This window comes from Dasypus novemcinctus, chromosome X (assembly GCF_030445035.2).
Source record: "Dasypus novemcinctus isolate mDasNov1 chromosome X, mDasNov1.1.hap2, whole genome shotgun sequence".
Lineage (NCBI taxonomy): Eukaryota > Metazoa > Chordata > Mammalia > Cingulata > Dasypodidae > Dasypus > Dasypus novemcinctus.
This window is the reverse complement of record NC_080704.1, coordinates 130,781,132-130,799,985: the sequence shown is the minus strand read 5'-3', so window position 1 is coordinate 130,799,985 and position 18,854 is coordinate 130,781,132.

The following is an 18,854-nucleotide window of genomic DNA, read 5'->3' as shown; positions in this document are numbered from 1 at the left end:
GCCTGAAAGAAAAAAACAAGGGTGAGAGATTTGGAGAAGAGTTTAGAAATGAATATTATTAGAAAAGGTAAACTAGAGGATAAAAAGACAGACAATAGAATCATATGACAACAGAGAACTGAAGGACAAAATGGGTGAAGTAAGTAATGCCTCTACAGTAATACACTGAATATTAATGAATTGAACTCCCCCATCAAGAGACAAAGACTGATAAAATGGATTAAAAAAATATAAGCCATTTATATGTTGTCTACCAGAGACCCACCTCAGTCATAAGGACACAATCAGGTTAAAAATGAAGGGTTTGAAAAAGGTATTCCATGCAAACAGTAACCCAAAAAGAGCTGAGTAGACAAGATAAATGTAATATGACAGTACTACAGTTTATGAACAATAATTACTCAGTGCAAATAGCAAATTTTTCCTGTGATCATTATTCTTTATGTTTCTTCATACAAAATAAACACTTGCTTTTCATTGAGAAGGACTGCAGAAGAGATTTTTTTTTTTGGATGCTTCATTTTCCTTTAACCCTTTCTTATTCATACTCTTTAATTAAAATAATACATCTGGATCAATAATGATTAACATGACTACTGTTGAAAAAGATTTTGAGTTTTTCTGCCTCATAAAATTAGGACTGGCACATGGTTGACTGCTGTAATTCATTCTAATAAGATGTGAAGAACTCCCAAACAGGAATTTGATTATCCAGAAAAAGTCATGACTGAAATGGAAATTAAATAACTAAAACAATAAATATATTTCATTCTTAGAGATTATGTCCAATAGTTAAAGCTGTAATATAAAAATTAGAATTATGTTATAACTAATTTCTATTATATTAGAATTATTATTTACATGTTTAATGTTTGTTGCTATACTATCTATTTCTTATAATTGATTTATTAAATCTAACCTGGACTTGCACTCTCTTAAAATTTGTAATTTCTTTCAATCTATTTTTCTATTTATTTTACAGTTTTACAATGAAGTTCTTTTTAACTGCTAAAAAAATGTCATTGATTATACACTTTGGATAGATCATATTATATGTGAATATATCTCAGTAAAACTGCTTAAGCAAATAAATAAATTGTGGAATAATAGCCAGAAATAGCAGCTATGTACTGCAGGGGAAAAAGATTGAGAGGGGAGGAATTTCCTTGTTTGTTTGTCTGTTTTTTTGTTTATTACTATTATTATTGAAATAATGAAAATGCTTTAATAATGATTGACGTGATGAATGCACAACTATGTGATTGTACCAAATACCATTGATTGTATACTTTGGATAAATTGTATACTTTATTAATATGTATCAATAAAATTGATTTGTTTAAAAAAATAGGGTGGTTTGGGGGAAAAACACTATATATATATATACCTCTGTGTCCAAGGCAAGCAAATGCCTCTTCTTTGATATCCTCCATCTGTCTTCTGTTAATGGCTGTCCTGTTCTCATTGATTTCTGGTTTCCAGTCATCTGCTTGGATTCTGCTCCCCACCTCTTTTGGCCTCTTCTAGAATGACCTCTTGCCTGTGATCTTGCAAGTTTCATATGCTATAACTTGTCTAAAATGTGAGCTAATCCCCTGCTATTGCTTGCAGCCTTTGTGCAGTTTCCCCAGATTCCTAATTTCATTTATATCATTCCTCAAAATATAAACAGAATCCAGAACATAGACTCACATACCAGCAGGGTACTAGATACAGCCAAGGTAGATGGAAACCCAGGTGCTGGTTCTTCTGAGGGCTGCAGAGACCCACAGCTTCTATGGCCATGGCAGATGGCTCTGGAGTTCAGGGCCATGTCAGTTGACCCTACTTTGGAGTTCGTGTCCCTGAGTGTGATGGAGTTGGACTCAGATATGACCTTTCTACACATGCCACTACTGTTACTTTTACCAGACCTGTGGTTAGTGTTTGGGTTGGTGTATACTCAGGAGACCTGGATCTCTGAACTGTTCATGTGACAGCCAGGCCCTGGACCTTAGCAGACTTGCAGTTCCTACCCTCTGGTTTCTTGGACTTACCCTGACCAGCTGACAGGGAGGTGAAGAGGGTCAACCACCATACCAGGGAGCCAAGATTGCCTACAACTGCAAGCAGGAGAACTGCATCCATCATCCATGTGGAATCTAAGGCCCATCTTGATGTAGAGGGGGACTGGACATAACTATCCCAGGGTCCACAGGAGAGAGGAATAGAGTGTGGATTAGAGTGGACTTACTGGTGTTCTACAGAGAAACTATTGTGATTAGTAAGGGAAGAAATTGTAATACTAATGTGGAGAGGGTGGCCATGGTGGCTGCTGATGGTAGGGAGAGGGAAGAAGAGATATGGTGTGGAGGCATTTTCAGGATTTGGAGTTGTCCTGGGTGGTGCTGCAGGGACAGATACTGGATGTTGTGTGTCCTGCCATGGCCCACTGGGTGGACTGGGGGAGAGTGTGGACTACAATGTGGACCACTGTCCATGTGACACAGCGGTGCTCCAGAATGTATTTGCCAGGTGTATTGGATGTGCCACAGTGACGGAAGAAGTTGTTGATGTGGGAAGGTTGGGGTGGATGGGTTGGGGGATATAAGGGGACCTCATATTTTTTTTATGCAACAATTAAAAGAAAATAAAGAAGAAGAAAAAAAGAGATATTCTTTTCCCAGAGATTTAATATCATAATTTCCTTTAGTATATTTCACTCTTTGGATATAATCTTCAATGATACATTTTCAGCATTTCTACAAATTCTTCAGTTTTGTTATTTGCATTGCAATTGAGACACCTTAAGTTGAAAATTTAAGTCCACCGAAAATCTGATTAAGGCTAAAGATTTTATCCTTTTGGCATGATTAAATATTCCAATTCCAATCTTATTCTCAATCATGTTTAGTTTATAGCACTGCAATTCTTATTACTAGCATCAGCAATTTTTGTATTTTTAGTTTTCATTTACATTTTATAAAATAAAAACAAAATTTAATTAAATGATCAAATAATTACACAAGTACTATACTTACTGAATTGATATATATGGAAATGCTGGTTTTAAAAAAAACAATTTTGGGTGACAGCCTTTGAATGTTTGTTATCTGATGTTGAAAAATTTAAATTCCATATATGAGAGGTGATTTAAGGCATCAAACTTGTGAAGAGCTAGGTCCTCCTATTTGGTCATTTGCATTTTACTCATTGCTATGCTTGTGCATCTGTTGTGGGTGTTTTGTTTTGTTTTGTCTTGTCTTGCTTATTGGGCTGAAAACAGAAGGAAAATTTAGAGTGGGTGGGAGTTTTGGTGCACGAATGCTTAGGGAAACAAAGAAAAGGAATAGAGTCCAGCAAGTAAGACAGAGTATATATCAACCACTTGGCTCCTTGAACTAGCTTGGAACCCCTGTGGAGAGAGTATTAAAGGCAGAAACAATAGGAGTCTTTTCCCTAAGAAACTTTATGAAACTCCAAGAAGCGCTGCCTTAAAGCCCAGAGACATCTTGCAGCTCTGAGTCACAGTCCATGCTCACTATCTGGGTGCAGAACCCAGGACCACTCTCAGCCCTAGAGTGGAGAAGTTACATGGCATAGTGATAAGCAGATAGGCTGGGGTTAAAACGCTGGCCATATCACTCACTAGTTGTGTGATCTTGAGCAAGATTTCATATCTCCCTCTGCCTCAAGTTTCCTCAGCTTGCCTCAGTTTCTTCAGTTTGCCTCAGTCCTATAAATATTGGGTGGTAATATAACACCTATCCCATAGGGTTATTGTGAGGGATTAAGTGAGTTAATATGTGTTAAATGCCTAGAACTATATATGACATATAGTGAATACTCATTAAATGTTAGTTGTGGTCATAACTTTTAAGATTAGGAGAACCCAGAGACAGCTCTCTTAACATATATTAGGGGTAGAGCCAGGTTTTCTAGAGCATGAAGCTTGGACAATTTGAGGAGTCATTTTTAAGAAAAAGAAAATAAAGTTGCAAATACAAAATAAATACAAAAGGATACAACATTAACAAAATGAAAAACCAGCTACAGACAGGGAGAAAATATTTGCAAATCATGTATCTAAGGAACTTTCATCTAGAATATAAAAATAATTCTTACAACTCAAAAAGAAATTAAAACTGGACCAAAAAAGTACAACTAAAAAGAAAAAAGAAAAGAAAAGGAAAAAATTGGGCAAAATATTTGAATAGCTATTTCACCAAAAAAGATGTACAAAAGGCTAGCAAGCACATGAAAAGATGCTCAATATTATTAGTTATTAGGCAAAACAAATTAAAACACCATGAGATATCACTTCACACCTACAAGGATGGCTATAAAAAGACAGATAATACCTAATGTTGGCTAGGAAGGGGAGAAATTAGAATCCTCACACATTGCATTTGGAAAAACAGTTGTCAGTTCCACACAAAAACTTGTACATGAATGTTCATAGAATTATTCATAGTAGCCAAAAAGTGGAAACAACTCAAATGTCCATCAACTGACGAATAGACAAACAAAATGTGGTAAATGCATGCAATGGAATATTATTCAGCCATAAAAAATAATGAAGTTCTAACACATGGTACAACATGGATGAACCTTGAAAGCATTATGCTAAGTGAAAGAAGCCAGACATAAAAACCACATGAAGGGAAGTGGACTTGGCCCAGTGGTTAGGGCATCCGTCTACCACATGGGAGGTCCGCGGTTCAAACCCGGGGCCTCCTTGACCTGTGTGGAGCCGGCCCAAGTGCAGTGCTGATGCACTCAAGGAGCACTCTGCCATGCAGGGGTGTCCCTCATGTAGGGGAGCCCTATGTGCAAGGAATGTGCCCCATAAGGAGAGCCACCCAGTGCAAAAGAAAGTTCAGCCTGCCCAGGAATAGTGCTGCACACACGGAGAGCTGACACAACAAGATGATGCAAGAAAAAGAAACACAGATTCCCGTGCCACTGACAACAACAGAAAGTGGACAAAGAAGAACACCCAGCAAATAGACACAGAGAACAGACAACTGGGCGGGGGGGGGGGGGAAGAAGAGAGGAATAAAATAAATAAATCTTTTTAAAAAATACATTAGAGGCATACGAGAGCAGACTTGAAATCAGAGAAGAAAGAATAAGTGGTGTAGGAGACAGAAAAGCTGAAATTGAAGAGAGAGAAGAACAGAGAGAAAAAAGGATGAGAAAAATTGAGCAGGGCTCAGGAAGTTGAATGATAACATGAAGTGCAACAACATACACATCATGAGAGTTCCAGAAGGAGAAGAAAAGGGAAAAGGGGCAAAAAGAGAATTTGAGGAAATAAAGGCTGAAAAATTCCCTCCTCTCATGAAAGACATGAATTTACATGTTCAAGAAGTGCAGCACACCCAATCAGAATAAATCTGAATAGACCTACTCCAAGACATACTACTCAGAATGTCAATTGCCAAAGATAAAGAGAAAATTCTGAAAGCAGCAAGGGGGAAGCCAACCATCACATACAAGTGATGTCTGGTAAGACTTAGATTGCTCATCGCAAACCATGGAGATGAGGAAGCAGTGATATGATACAATTAGGATACTGAAAGAGAAAAAATGCCAACCAATAATTCTTTGTCTGACAAAGTTTTCCTTCAAATATGAAGGTGAGTTTAAAATATTCTCCAAAAAAGAGAAACTAAGAGAGTTCATTAAAAAAGAATTCTATTTTGCAGGAAGCACTAAAGGGAGGCGAGCCACTGTGGAGGACTGTTTGGCAATTCCTAAAGAAGTTGAATGTAGATTTGCCACATGACCCAGCAATACCACTACTAGGGATATACCTAGTAAAACTGAGAGCAGTGACACAAACAGACATCTGCACGCCTATGTTCATAGCAGCGTTATTCACAATTGGTAAAAGATGGAATCAACACAGGTGTCCATCAACCAATGAATGGATAAACAAACTGGTGTCTGCACATGATGGAATTTTATGCAGTGGTAAGAAGAAATGAAGTCATAAAGCATATGACAATGTGGATGAACCCGGGAATCATTATGTTCAGTTAAGCAAGCCAGACACAAAAGGACAAATACTGTATGACTGCACTATTATGAACTAAATATATTTGTAAACTCATGTTAATTACTAGAATGTGGGTCACCAGAAAATAGAAGGAGGTCAGAAAATTGAAAGTTGAATTTTAATCTATGTAGAACTGGTAAAAATGTTGTTTTTAAATCTTTGGAAATGAATAGAAAATATGAAAGCACAACACAGTGTTTGTAACTAGCAGAGTTGTTATATGGGTATGACAGTGGTTGAAAGGGAAAGTCTAAGGTCATGTATATTACTAAAAGAAAAGCTAAACATGTAACATGGGAATGTATAGCATAGTAAAACCTCACGTGAAATATGGATGTGGATAATATTGCATATATAAGACTATTTTTTACAAAATGTAAATACTAATAAACTAGAGAGATGGACACAGAATAGCAGCTATGTATGGCAGGGGAAGCATAGAGAGATTGGGTGGTGATAAGTTTTGTCTATTTTTTGTTTATTATTATTATTATTATTGGAATAAAGAAAATTCTCTGACAATGATTGAAATGAATGCACAACTATGTGATTATGCTAAATACCATTGATTGTACACTTCGAATGGATTCATGATTTATTAATATGTATCAATAAACTATATTTTAAAAAAGATACACCATCGCAAAAGTGAGTGGAAAATAACGCTAGACAGATTAGGGTTTGATTAGGATTTCAGCCTGGTAGACATTTGGGACACAAATCTCAGTTTCTGGCATGCTGAGGCAAGGAAGAAGACAGTACGGAAAGGGCACTGATGAGGAGGAAGAATAGAAGAGAGCAAGAAGCAACAGCATGTAGAGATGATAAACTATTCAAGAAATGTTGCGGAGCAAATGTAGCTCAAATGGTGAATGCCTTCTTCCCATGTACAAGATCCTGGGTTCAATCCCCAGTATCTCCTACAAACAAAGCAAACAAATAAAAAGACCAACTCTCATTGGGGAGCAGATGTAGCTCAGTGGTTGAGTGCCTGCTTCCTATGTACAAGGTCCTGGATTCAATCCTGGTACCTCCTTTTAAAAAAAGTCAGTTACAGGAAAAATGTATGCTAATTAGAAAGTTTTATTTTCCAAAAGAACGTTCTGCCTCCTTGGAAAACCTTTTTATAAAATTTTAATTCATCGCCATTTCTTTTCTTTTTTTTTTGTCTTTATTTTTTTAATGTTACATTAAAAAAAAATGAGGTTCCCACCAGCAGAATATCCCTGTCAACATATAATAACAGGAGTTAAAAATGCTGTTTGACCTAAATTAAGGGGGAAATGGAAAGGACAAATGAGTTTATATGGCTATGAGTCTCTAAAAATGAGTCTGGAGGTTGTCAGAAAGATTGCCCTTATGCACACCTGAGCAGAGTCTCAGAGACAGATAAAGTAGATACAACCCCAGGTATTGGTTCTTTTGAGGGCTAAAGAGACCCACGGTCTCTATGGTCATGGCAGATGGGGTTCACTGCCATGTCAGTTGGCCCTTTGGAGCTGGTGTTTGTGCGTGATGGAGCTGGACTCAGATGGGATCTCTTTTCACAAGCCTTTCATGCTGCTTTACTGGAATTGTAGTTGGTGCTGGGGCTTAAGATGTATCGAGGGGATTTGAACCTCTGGACTGACAATATGATAGCCAGGCCCTGACCTCAACAGCCTTCAGCTCCTACACTCTGATTTATTGGACTTACTCCACTCAGCTAACATGGAGTTGAAGAATGTCAACCACCACACCATGGAGCCTAGAGTGCCTACTACTGAAAGCAGGAGGATTGCATCCAATATCCATGTGGAATCTAAACCCCCTCTTGACATAGATGTGGAATGGACACAACCAAGCCAAGGTCCACAGAAAGGAGGAATACAATAAGGATCAGAGTGGACTTAATGATATTCTATTCATGAACTATTGTGGTTAATAATCAAGAAATTGTGGCATTGGTATGGAAAAATTGGCCATGGTGGCTGCTGGGTACAGGGAATGGGAGGAAGAGATGAGATGTGGAGGCATTTTCGGGACTTGGAGTTGTCCTGGGTGGTGCTGCAGGGACAATTGCCAGACATAGTATGTCTTCCCCTGGCCCACTGGATGGAACGTGGGAGAGTGTGGGCTGTGGTGTGGACCATTGGCCATGGGGTGCAGCAATGCCCAGAGATGTACTCACCAGATGCAATGGATGTGTCATGATGATGCGGGAGAGTGTTACTGTGGGGGGAGTGGTGGGGTGGGGGCGGTGGGGTTGAATGGGACCTCGTATATTTTGAATGTAATATTTTTAAAAAATGAATAATATAATAAACAGAAAAAAACAAAAAAAAATATTGTTAAAAAATTTAAATAATATATTGCACGATCCAGTATAAGAGCCACTGGCTGCATGTGGCTGTTTAAATTTACATTTAAATTAATTAAAATCATATAAAATTTAAAAAAAAAGAATGTCTATATGTTCCCTGTCATAAAGTATCAGCTGGATGCCTGTAACCCGGTGGATCACTTCTCTAAGAGCCAGGAATTGAGCCAGGGACCTCATATATGCAAGGTGGGAATTCCTCCACTGAGGTAAACTTTCTCCTTAGGTTAGCCAGACTTTGAGAAAGCTATCTTCCCCCTTCCTCTTGAGCAGGTTAGATTCCTAGCAGTTTGCCAGAGTCCTGCTGATTAGGCGCCTGTCTGTCCCCACCCCCACTCTAATCTAATTCCTCTCTTTACCTGGGAGTCTGGGCATGACCGCCTGCCTGAGGAGATCCCCCGTATCCTCTCCCCATCATGTCAGGGAAGATTTAAAATGAACTCAGCTGGTCAAGCTCACCACAAAGTAACCACTCTCCACCTTCCTAGACCCCTCTTCCTCCCAGGGAATGCCCCCTCACCCTCCCTTAGGGGCAGGGACCCAGCAACTCCACATAGGCTATTTGCCCTGAGAGTGGGGTATATGTGCCACTTCCAGCCACAGGGACAAGCTACTCACGGTTTTTGTTTGGCTTCTTTATCTTTCCAGTACCCTCCTAGATGACTCGGAGCACCTTCCAGGTCTATATATATCCAGAGCATCTACCTCAGATAGGTCTCTCTCCGCTCTCCACTCCTTTGTTGTGAGTCAGACACTGCCTGTCCAACTTGGTGCCATTTTCCCAGAAGTATTCAGGTGGTGGATTCTTTAAGGAGATAAGAGGAGGGCTGAGATGGACTACTGATGCTTAATGTATAAGAAGTTTTAATTAACTTTACTGTAAAAGTGTGTAAGTGTATAGAGTTGATGGTAACATTATACTGAATGACAGCTGGTTTATAAATGGGAATGTGCCTGGAAATGTCAATCTAGGGATGTAATGTCAATTGAAAGAAAGTTAGAGAAAAATCTAGAGACTGAATAACACAGTGAACCCAGAGGTGGATGGGAATTGTGGTTGATGGTATGGACGCAAGAGTGTTCTTCTGTGAGCTAAAACAGATATATGTCACTATTGCAGGGTGGTGGGAATGTGCAGAAGCATTGGGAAAATACAACTGGAGTGACTTATGGACTGTGGTTAATAGCAATATTGAAATATTTTTGCATCTATGCCAAAGATGTACTGTGTTGAAAATGAGGGAGTATGGAAAATGTGTGCCAAATGTACAATATGGACCAGGGTTAGTGATAATACTTTGATGATATTATCTCACAATTGGTAACAAATATTCCAGCACAGAGTCATGTGTTGTTGGAGGGGTGATGTATGGGAATTCTGCACATGAGCATGATTGCTTTGTATGTTCACAACTTCTGTATTAAATATAAAGTTTTAAAAATAGTAATAGGGTGTGTTGGGGGGAAAATACACCAAATATAAGATATGGAGTATAGTTAGTAGTAAGATTCTGATGATATTCTTTCATAATTTGTAGGAAATGTCTCACAACAATGCTAGAGTCACAGTAATTCTATAGTAGCATACTAATCAGCCCATTCTAATCCATATTTTAATCCTCCATCCTGAGGACCCTGGGATGGCAATGTCCACTTCACCTCTAAATTGAGAGGGGGCTTAGATCCCACATGGCTGATGGATGGGGATTACCCTGCTTGCAGTTGTAGACTCTCTCAGTTCCCTGGTATGGTGATTGACCCTCCACACCTCCCTGTTAGCTGACCTGCGTAAGTTCAGTGAACCAGAGAGTAGATGTTACAACTCATTTGAGTCTCAGGGCCCATCTGGCACATGTACAGTCCAGAGATTCAAGTCTCCTGAGCATACATCAACCCCAGCACCAACCACCGTTTCAGTAAAAGTGACAGAAAAGGCATGTGTAGAGAGGTCACAGCTACACATCTGTGATGTGTCCAACTCCATCACAGCCAGGAGCACAAATTCCAAAGTAGGGCCCACTGGCAAGGCACTGAACTCCAGAGCCATCTGCCATAACCACATTACTATGACTCCAGCAATGGAAGAAATTGAATCCTACCTCACCCTACCTCCAATACCTTGCATTGTTGAAAAACATTTTTAATAAATGAAAGAGCATCTTCAAACTATTATTACTAATCAAAGTATCTTACGTTTGGTATATTTTCCCCCAACCACCCTATTATTATTATTACTATTATTATTTTGTCATGTCTACTTTGGCTGTCTCTGGGATCCTGCTGAGATGTGCAAAAGCGCAAACCCTCTGATGACCTCCGGACTCATTTTGAAGTCTCTTAGCCATATAGACTCATTTGTCTTTCCAATTTCCTTCTTTTATTCAAGGTCTTTTTCTAGTTGCATTACCAGGTGGTGACTGGTGGTAATCCTTCATCACCAAGAGTCATGTCCCATGCTGGGGGGTAGGTAATGCATTTACATGCTGAGTTTGGCTTAGAGAGTGACCACATTTGAGCAACAATTGCCATGTCTTTTATCTCCCTACTGACATGGCAATCCAATATCTATTTCTGGAATTCATGAATGATACAAACTGCTACAGGGTATGTTCTGTATATGTGTATATGCTAAGAATATGGTGATACATGTGTCGATAATGTAACTTATGGACTATAGTTAACAATAATATTGTAATATTTTGCAACAATGGCAAGAATTATTTTTAATACTAAGGGACAGCAATAGGCGTATAAGGCATTTTGGGATTTTTTCCTTTTGGAGTAGTGAAAACATTCAAAAATTGAGGTGATGACAGCACAACACTGTGATGAAAATGAGAGCCACCAAATGTACTCTTTGAATGGATTGTACAAAGCATGTGATTTTGTAACACAGAGAATCCAATGGTGGATGATGGACTGTGGTTAACAGGAGAAAATTGAGAATGTTTTCTGCTGAAAAATAATAAATATACAATACTAATATAGGAAGTTAATGACTGAGTGGTTTGGGAGGAAATACACCAAAAAAAAGAGATGGGCTATAATAGTAGTAATATTTTAAAGAAGCTCTTTCATAGTTTGTAAATAATTTCTCACAATGTAAGGTACTGTTGGTGGCAGATGTATGGGAGCCTTGTATAATGATATGCATGTTTGTTTTCTAAATTCACAAATTTTACTATACATTCATTTTTTATGTGTGTTAGTGTATAGATGACATACTTCAATAAAATTTTATTTAAAAAAAAACCTCCCCAAAATGGAAAGCCCTGAACCAGATGGCTTCACAGATTAATTCTACCCAGCATTCAAAGAAGATTTAATATCGATCTTATTCAAGCTCTTCCAAAAAATTGAACAGGAAGGAATGCTACCAAACTCATTCTATATAGCCAACATCATCCTTTTACCAAAGCCAGATAAAATATTATGAAAAAAGAAAATTAGAGACCCATTTCCCTAACCAATATAGATGCAAAAATTCTCAACAAAATACTTGCTAATAAAATCCAACAGCAACATAAATGAATTATTCATCATGATCAAGTGGGTTTTATCTCAGGTATACAAGGGTGGGTCAACACAAGAAAATCAATTACTGTAATACATTACATTAATAAATCAAAGAAGGGAAGCAGATTTGACTCAATGGATAGAGCGAACATCTACCATATGGTAGGTTCAAGGTTCAAACCCAGGGTCTCCTGACCTGTGTGATGAGCTGGCCCATGCACAGTGCTGATGTGTGCAAGGAGTGTGCACCATGCAGGGGTGTCCCCCACATAGGGGAGCCCCACACACAATGAGTGTGCCCCGTAAGGAGAGCCGCCCAATGCAAAAATAGTACAGACTGCCCAGGGCGGCACCACACACACGGAGAGCTGATGCAGCAAGATGATGCAATAAAAAGAGACACAGATTCCCGGTGCCACTGACAAGAATACCAGTGGACACAGAAGAACACACAGTGAATGGACACAGAGAGCAGACAACTGGGGGGGCAGGGAAGGGGAGAGAAATAAATAAATAAAATTAAAAATCTAAAAAAATAATTAAATCAAAGAAGAAAAATCATATGATCATCTTGATTGACTCAGAAAAGGCATTTGACAGAACCCAGCATTCTTTCTTGATTAAAAAAAAAAAAAACCTCCAAAGATAGGAATTGAAGGAACCTTTCTCAACATGATAAAGGGTATATATGAAAAAACCCACAGCTAACATACCCAATGGTGAATGACTGAAAGCTTTCCTGTTGAGATCAGGAACAAGACAGAGATGCCAACTGCAACCACTGTTGTTCAATATAGTGCTAGAGGTTCTAGCTAGAGCAATCAGGCAAAAAAGAAATAAAAGGCATCCAAATTGGAAAGGAAGAAGTAGACAGAAGGTGGCAGAGTAGGGAATGGCAAGCTGCACTCTTCCTCTAGAAATTGTGGGAAGGTAAGCTGGCTTGCCAGGCATAAGGGAAGCTGGGCATCATGGGGGCAATAGGAGAGAGTGACATGCAGAGGAGGGGCTCCCAGCATGGCACTGGGGAAAAGGAGAGCCACCCATTCAACCCCAGAGAAGAAGGGAGCACACCAGCCTGACCAGGAAGGGAGGAAAATTGCCCAGTCAGCCCTGGGGGAGGGGCAATCCATGCAGCCAACTCTGGTGAAGAGGGTTACTGCTCAGCAGTGATCCCACAGGTGGGACTGTTCCTAACCTGCTTAGGGTTGGGTAGAGCTGGGCGAGCCATGGGGAAAGCTGAAGGAACAAAGCCAGAGAGTTTTTCCTCTCTCTCTTTTTTTTCCTATTTCCTATTTCCTTTTTTTTTTTTTTTTTTTTTTTACTGGTGGAGAGGATGCCTGTGAGGTGATTAATTGGCAGATACAAGCAACGGAGAGGAGTAGACTAGTGAGTAGTTGGTGGCTTGAGAGGGAGACCTGTTCACACTCTCTCTCTCTCCACTGAGATACCTCCAGAAAGAGGGGTTGTGGGAGATCAACTAGCCAAAACAGGAGCCTGAGAGGAACCTTACCAGTCCTAGTGGCCTGAGAGGGAGGCCAAAATTTTTTGTTTTGTTTTGTTTTACTTGTTTGTATTTTCTTCTCCTCTTCCTTGTCTTCTTTCCTTCTCCTGTTTTTGTTCTTTTCTTTGTTCTCTTCCTATTTCTCTTGTCTTTTAATTTTCCCTTTTTTCTTTTTCTTTATCTTTTATTTATTATTATGTTACCCTTTTTTTCTTTTTCTCTTTCCTTCCCCATTTTATTTTTTCTTTTTTTTTTTCTTTTTTTTTTTGTTTGTTTTTTTGTTTCTTTCATTTTTTCCCTCTTCTTTTCTTCATTGCTCTCCATCTTTTCCTGGAACCAAGTGATAAAGAGGACTCCTAACACAAAGCCAAACAAATTGGAAAGGAAGTAGTAAAGCTCTTTCTATTTAAAGATGATATGATCTTTGTATTAGCCAGCCAAAGGGGAGCTGATGCAAAATACCAGAAAGAGGTTGGTTTTTATAAAGGGTATTTATTTGGGGTAGAAGCTTACAGTTACCAGGCCATAAATCATAAGTTACTTCCCTCACCAAAGCCAAATACCAAGTGTTGGAGCAAGATGGATGCGAATGTCTGCCAGGGTTCAGGCATCATGGGTTCCTCTCTTCCCAAGGCTTGCTTCTTTTCCTCACAACCAAGCTCCTCTGTGTGCTTACTTCCCAGGGCTCCAGCTCAAAACTCCAGCATCAAAGTTCCAACATCAAAACTCCAACATCAAAATCTTCAACTCTATTTTTTGCCATGTGTTTTATCTGTGAGTCCCCTCCTACCAAGGGGTGGGGACACAATGTCCTACTCATGTGGCCCAATCAAAGCCCTAATCATAATTTAATCATACCCAGGTACAGACCAGTTTACAAACATAATCCAGTATATATTTTTGGAATTCATAACTATATCAAACTGCTATGATCCTTGTATTAGTCAGTCAAAGGGGTGCTGATGCAAAGTACCAGAAATCTGTAGGTTTTTATAAAGGTTACTTATTTGGGGTAGAAGGTTACAATTGCAAGGCCCTAAAGAGTTCAACTCAAGGTTAGTTCCTCAACAAAGTGTTGCCATGTGTTGAAGCAAGATGGCAGGCAATATCTGCAAGGGTTCAGCCTTTCTCTTTCCTCTTTAGACTCTGTGGATCTAACTTCTTCCAATCTCAGCTGTAGGCTGGCATAGGGCTCACTTCTCTTCCAGAAGCCTGTTTCTTTCTGGGCTCAGCTGCTCTCTTCTCTTCTCAAGGTCAGTTGTAAACTTTCAGATGAATGGCTCATCTCCCTTCCCTAGGCCTCTGCCATGTCTATGGATATCTCTCTCTTTTCTCATGTATCTGCTTCCATATATATACTTCTGTGTATCTCCATTTACACAGCCCACCAACAGGGTGGGGACTGTTACACTCTACTGATGTAGTCAAATTAAAGCCCTAATCTTAACATGATTTAATTAAAGACATCTCATCTGAATCTAATACAATCAAAGGTTATTATGCCCAGAGGAACAGAGCAGTTTACAAACATAATCAAATATCTTTTATGGCATTCATAAATAATATCAAACTTCCACACTCCACCCTCTGAATTCCAAAAAGATATTAAAATATTGAAAAAATCTTAAATCCTTTCAGTTGCTAAGTACAAAATCACATCGTGATTGGTTTATAGAAATAGTTTCTCTTGGTGCAAAGTTGATTCTGGTTGTAGACCTCTGAAATTTACAAAACAATGTATCTGCTTCCTATATACAAAGGGACAGACAAAGTATAAACATTTGCATTACCATAAGGAGAATTTTGGAGGAAAATATGAGTCACTGGTCCCCTACAGTTTTGAGAACCTGCCTGGTATGCTTCATTAGATTGCAAAGTCTGAGAGTCATTCTTTTTTTTTTTTTTTAATTGACTTTGTAATAATATTACATTAAAAATATATATGTGAGGTCCCATTCAACCCCACCCCCCCACCCCCCCCCTCCCCCCCAACAACACTCGTTCCCTTCATCATGACACATCCATTGGATTTGGTAAGTACATCTTTGGGCACCTCTGCACCTCATAGACAATGGTTCACATCATGGCCCATACTCTCCTCCATTCCATCCAGTGGGCCCTGTGAGGATTTACAATGTCCGGTGATTACCTCTGAAGCACCATCCAGGGCAGCTCCATGTCCCAAAGACGCCTCCACCTCTCATCTCTTCCTGCCTTTCCCCACACCCATCGTCCACCATGTCCACTTTTCCCAATCCAATGCCATCTCTTCTTTGTGGACATTGGATTGGTTGTGTCCATTGCACCTCTATGTCAAGAGGAGGCTCAGATTCCACATGGATGCTGGATGCAATCCTCCCATTTCCAGCCGTAATCACTATAGGCTCCATGGTGTGGTGGTTGTCCTTCTTCAACTCCATCTTAGCTGAGTGTGGTAAGTCCAATAGATCAGATTGTAGGTGCTGGAGTCTGTTGAGGCTTAGGACCTGGCTATCACATTGTCAGTCCAGAGATTCAAATCCCCTAAATATATCTTAAACCCCAACATTAACTGCACCTCCAGCACATTAGCATGAAAGTCTTATGAAGGGAGATCCCATCTGAGTCCAGATTCATCACACATAAACACCATTTCCAAAGAGGGGCCATCTGCCCTGGTAGTTAACCCCATCGGCCATGACCATAACTCCCATGGGTCTCTTTAGCCCTCAAAGGAACCAATATCTGGGGGTTGTATCTGCTTTATCTGTCTCTCTGACTCTGCTCAGTTGTGCATGAGGGCAATCCTTCTGCCAGCCTCCAGACTCTTTTTTAGAAACTCGTAGCCATATAAACTCATTTCTCCTTTCCATTTCCCCCTTACTTTAGGTCAAACAGCATTTTAAAGTCATGGTATTTTATGTAGAAATGGATATTCTGCTGATCCGCATTGAACCTTCCGTATAAGGTCATTTTCCAGTTGCATCATCAGTTGGTAGTTGATAGTGGTCCCTTGTTGCCAGGGAGGCTCATCCCCAGGTGTCATGTCCCACGCTGGGGGGAAGGCATTGCATTTACATGCTGAGTTTGGCTTCGAGACTGGCCACATTTGAGTAACATGAAGGCTGACAGGAGGAAATTCCCAGGCACAATGTTGCTCTAGGCCTTGTTCTTATTTTAGGTTTATCAGCTCACAAGCATAGTCATTAGCATCAGGGGCTCACTTCTTATGCCCTATTCATATCATATTTACTTAAAGTGATGTACAGAGTCTGAGACATTAGCTTTCTAACAAGGTGACATCTGTGCTTACATTATGGTGCATACTTTAGGATACACAGTTCTTTACATTTTTAGTTATCCTATGTTTTACATTATGGTTTACATTATCAGTCTGTCATCTCCTATATGTTATGGTGTAATATTACATGTTTTATATCCATCCTTGTGTACTCTCAAGAAACTCCTCTCTTACCCCCCATTTACTTTGGTTCCACACATTTAACGTCCATTTTCCCTTCCACCTTGGTGCCCACAGTGACAGCCAACCTCCGTTTCCTGAGGAGCCACTTCCAGAGATAGATGGAATAGTGTTCAGGACCTAACTTGCTCAACTGCCCCAATGCCCTGGGAGCCACCCTTTCTCTCGAGGGATACAGTTCCCTCTATTTGATGGCATTAGTCCTCCCCAGGATGTGGGTCCACTGAGAGTCATTCTTAAGATGATGATTTCTTCTCATCCTTAGGGCCTCATGGGGGCCCACATTTTCCACAGGGTTGCCCAATGGCCATTTTCTTGGTTCCACCTTCATCACATATCTGCATGGTGGCTGATCTCCAGATCTCACCCTCCAAGAACATTGGGGTGATAGCCACACTTTTCCGACCTATGGAGAATAAGCCCACCCCTTTCAGAGAACTGGGGTGTTGATCTTCTGTCCCCAACCCTTGCAAAATGTGCCTCTCCTTCTCTGCAGCCTGGGGCAGCAAAACTCTCCCAGAACAGTAGGCTGGAACATCCACCCTCTTCAAATGCTAGGGGAGACTTACACTCTCTGTTCTCATTGGTGGGATCCTTTTCTTGGCCCAAGGAGATGTGTTAATTCTAGACCTCAACTTCCGTGATTTTCCTCTTAAAGTCATTTTCTCTTCCATCTCTCCCCTCCATGTCCCTTTTATTCCAGGCTGACAGTGGTTTTGTTCATACAGCTCTTTCAAAAAGCTTGTTGATTTAGCATGCAGGGAGCAGAAGTCCAAGCCATCAGACAGTAAGACTTTCCACAAGTCTTTCCTAGATAACTGCATTTTCAATTCTGACTCACAAGTTCCATGTTTAGTTAAGTCCTCAAATGGGGCACTATCTGGGGCTTGATCTCCAAAGCCTTGGGATTTGCAGAGCCAGTTTCTGGTTTCATTGTACCCAACAATTCAGTTATCAGCTTATCTCTTTCCTCTAACATTTTACTATAAGCTGCAAGAAGGCAGGTTAACATTTCCCACATTTAGTTTGGAAATCTTCTTGGCTAAATGTCCAAGCTCATGCTTTTCAAATTCTGCCTTCCATACAACATAAGGAGTCAATCTTGCTACGTTCTCTGCAACTTTAAAACACAGATCACCTTTCCTCCAGTTTCCAATAATAGTTTCATCATTCCCTTCTAAGGTCTCATAAAAAGTCTCTTTAGCATCCATATTCCTACCAATAGTTTCTTCAGAGCAATCTAGGCCTTTCCCATAAAGCATCTAACAATTCCTCCAAAAAATACACCTTACCCATTTATAAAACTGTTCCAGCATTTCTGGTAGTTGCAAAACACCATCCCATTTCTTGGTACCAGATTCAATATTAGTTAGTCAAAGGGTTGCTGATGCAAAGTACCAAAAAAAGTGTTGGCTTTTATAAAGGGTATTTATTTGGAGTAGAAGTTTACAATTAAAAGACCCTAAAGAGTCCAATTCAAGGCTGTTGCCACATGTTGAAGCAAGATGGCAGGAAATCTCTGCCCGGTCTCTCCTTCCTTCTTCTTCTTAAGGCTCGATGGGCCCACTTCTTCAGTCTCAGTTGTAGGCTGACATAGGGCTCATTTCTTTCTGTCATCTCTCACCAGGGCTCCAGGATCAAAGTTTTCTCCTCTGCTATGTCTCTGGAGCTCTCTCTCTCTATCTTCTTGTGTATCTTCTTCAGTGTCTTCTTGAGTGAGTGCCTGTTTATATCAGCCCACCAAGGGGACAGGGACTTAACCTGAGTTACACTGTACTGACATGGACAAATCAAAGCTCTAAGCTTAACACAATTTAATCAAAGTGAATCACATCCAGAGGAACAGACAAGTTTACAAATATAATCAAATATATATTTTGGAATTCATAAATAATATCAAACTGCCACAATCCTATACCTAGAAATTCCAGAAAAATCTACAACAAAGCTACTAGCACTAAGCAGGATACAGATT